Source organism: Vigna radiata, unplaced genomic scaffold (genome assembly GCF_000741045.1).
Source record: "Vigna radiata var. radiata cultivar VC1973A unplaced genomic scaffold, Vradiata_ver6 scaffold_51, whole genome shotgun sequence".
NCBI lineage: Eukaryota > Viridiplantae > Streptophyta > Magnoliopsida > Fabales > Fabaceae > Vigna > Vigna radiata.
Window position 1 is genome coordinate 312,103 of NW_014542732.1, and position 3,053 is coordinate 315,155.

A 3,053-nucleotide genomic window follows, 5' to 3' on the forward strand; every position below is an offset into this window, starting at 1 on the left:
TTGATGTCTTTGTAACTAAGTGGCTTATCAAAATTAAAATTCCAAGAAGAATATCTTCCAGACATTTTATGAATTTAAAAGTTTTCTTGAAGTAAGGATGAAAAGATTTCACTTAAAAGCAATATTCCAGGTAAGAGAGGTGAACCTAAAAAGGTTGCTTAAATACCAAGTCTTGCCTTGCTAAATATGCTTCTAGTTACTTACTAAAAATCCTTAAATCAAAATTACCTCTAAATTCAACAAAAGTCTAGAAACAATTAATCATGAAGAGAAAACTAAACTTTAAGATTTTTCCAAAAACTTGAAGAATTGAAAGAAGTGAGATCTCTTAGGTGAGGCTTGGACTTTGGATCCAAGACACACTCACCGTCTACCAATTTTAATGAGAAATTAAGAGCAAAAGGTTTACAAGTGATGGAAGAACACTTGTGAATTCTTCCAAGTCACTTGATTAATGGCCATTTACAAGTACTTTTGCAAAACAAATGACTTGAAACAACAAGTAAGTGAGAAGGAAATGATGTGTGCAGCTTTGGCTTCTCTCAAAGAAAGTGAATTTGATGGATTCACACTAATCTCACAGCTGCTAAGTGAATTTTGCTACTGTTGCAACACCCAGAATTTGTTCAAACTAATGAAAATGTGATTCTGCAGCTGCACCAGGATTTCTGCATTCCAAAATAACACTTTGCTGCACCAAAAATTATGGAGATTCCACACCAGCTTTGGCTGCACCAGAAAGCACCTCGAGTTAAACTTTACTTGCTCCAATCTTCTTCCTAGGATGCTACCAAAGTTAAGGCACGGTCTGAGCTAATTTCTGCACCAAAAGAGAGCTCAAACAAACCTCCCATGATCAGTTTCCAGTGTAGGAAACAATCACTACTGCTGTCAAAAATTGCAGAACCAGAATGCACCACTGTCTTTTTATCAAACAGCTTGTGTGCAGAGTTGCAAACAATTAAAAGCAAACAATTAAGAGGTTTTCAAAGAAGGGTAGCACTCAAAAGGATCTTAGGAAATGTTCTAGAGTAGATTTGAAAAGCAAGAAACAAAGATAAGTTGCAAATATAGTCAATTCGAATCAATGAGAATTTAGGCAAAAGTGTTTGCGAAAATGCCTAAGTGAAGTGCTAGAAATTTTTGATGCATCAGAATTTGTGTTGCATATTTAGTACTGGTTCAACAACTTTTTACTGTGCATTTGGTATCTTTTTTTTTATACAATTCAAAACATGCACTGCCTTTAAATTCAATTGAACCAAGCTCTTGCTACTAAATGAAAATGGATAATGATACAATCAAACAATCAACACTGACTTTTACTAATCTACAACTGTATTAGAACAAAAGCATTGAAAATTGTTGGTGTGGAATAGCCAAATATTACAAACTAGCTTAGACCCTCAATTTTACCATTCGAGCAACTTTGTTTTGCTAAAAATGACTTGCTTGATCTGTCAGCAAAGGCTAGAAACACAGAATTCAATTTTTCACCATGTGAGTTGCTATTAACATCAAAATTTAAGCCACTTCACCAACCAAATTTCAACTTCAGGAATCAAATTGAACTGAACAGATTTTATCAGTTCTAGATAGCCAACCAAATTGAATGAGACTCTAAGAAGGAAAAAGTAAGAGGTCCAGTGAAGATTTGATGCTGGACAGATTCAAAAACAGCAAAATAGAGAAAAAAAAATCATACTACAGCAAAGATAATGCAGTACGGCCAACTGCTAAGCACTGAATTTATGTACTTCTGCAGTGTTTAGCATCCATGTTTCGGTTTGTCTTAGACAAAACACTGTTCATTTGGTATGCTTGTNCAACTGCTAAGCACTGAATTTATGTACTTCTGCAGTGTTTAGCATCCATGTTTCGGTTTGTCTTAGACAAAACACTGTTCATTTGGTATGCTTGTTACACTATTGCAGTAAAACAACACTTTCAATCCAACACAATGTATCANTTCAACTTCATTCATCAAAACAGTGTGGATACACTTGCGCGGTACAGTTTAAATTCAATCAATGTCATTCTCATTCAAACAGATATGAATCAGTGATTTACTGGTACTGATATGTAAATGTTTTCAGAATACACTGAGCTCATTTAGTCATTGCTCATTGAATGTGCATCTATTGAAAGTCATCTCAGAAAATCAGCTTTATCCACACACTTTATCACTTCAGAAATGGTAGGTTGGTGCTAAAACCATTTAACTCAGAAGTTTGACAATAAAATCGGATCACAACAAGACCAGAATGACAGTATTAGATCTAAAAAGAAAAAACTCAAAAGCACTAGATCTGACCGAATAAAATGAATGAAAAATTTGAAAACAATAAACGCTGGATAGAAACAGAACACTCAATGAGTAGATGAAGTTTACTGGAATCAAAGAAGCAATGAAACAGTCACACGAAATACACAAAAAACACGCATGAAAAATGTTGACAGTGTGAAATGAAGAAAAGTGGACTTAGATGGAGCGTGAATCACGAAACCAAGGCTTTGAATACCACATGATGAAGTTGCTCCAGCCAGGGATGTGGATTTAGTTGCAGCGGAAGTGGAATTGGTTCATGAGTGGAGAAGAGGTTTGCACAAGGGAATCAAACGNCAGCNGAATGCTTGGATGCAGCGGTGGAGGNNTGAAGTCAGTGGAGGCAATGATGGAGGAAGAGCTCTATGGTGGCTGGAAACTCTAGCTCAGGCGGCCCTCACTTGGAAGGAAGCTAGATGGAGAGGAAAGCTCAATATGAAGTGACTTTTGGGCAGAGTCTAGTTGTTGGAAATGCATTAGCTAAGCAAAACTCTATATCATTCAAAAGTGAATACATGGTGCAGCCAAGGTGAGTTTTATAGGCTCCTCATCCTTTGGCTGGTGATCAAAACGTGTTCATCCAAGATGGATCACGTTCCATATTTCTAAAACATGTGCTAAATGTGCTAGCTTCTAGAAACTATATGGAGTACACGTTTATTTCTATTTCTAATATAAGAAAGTTCCCGGTGTACCCCCTATCAAGCTAACCTCACCCCTGCATGTG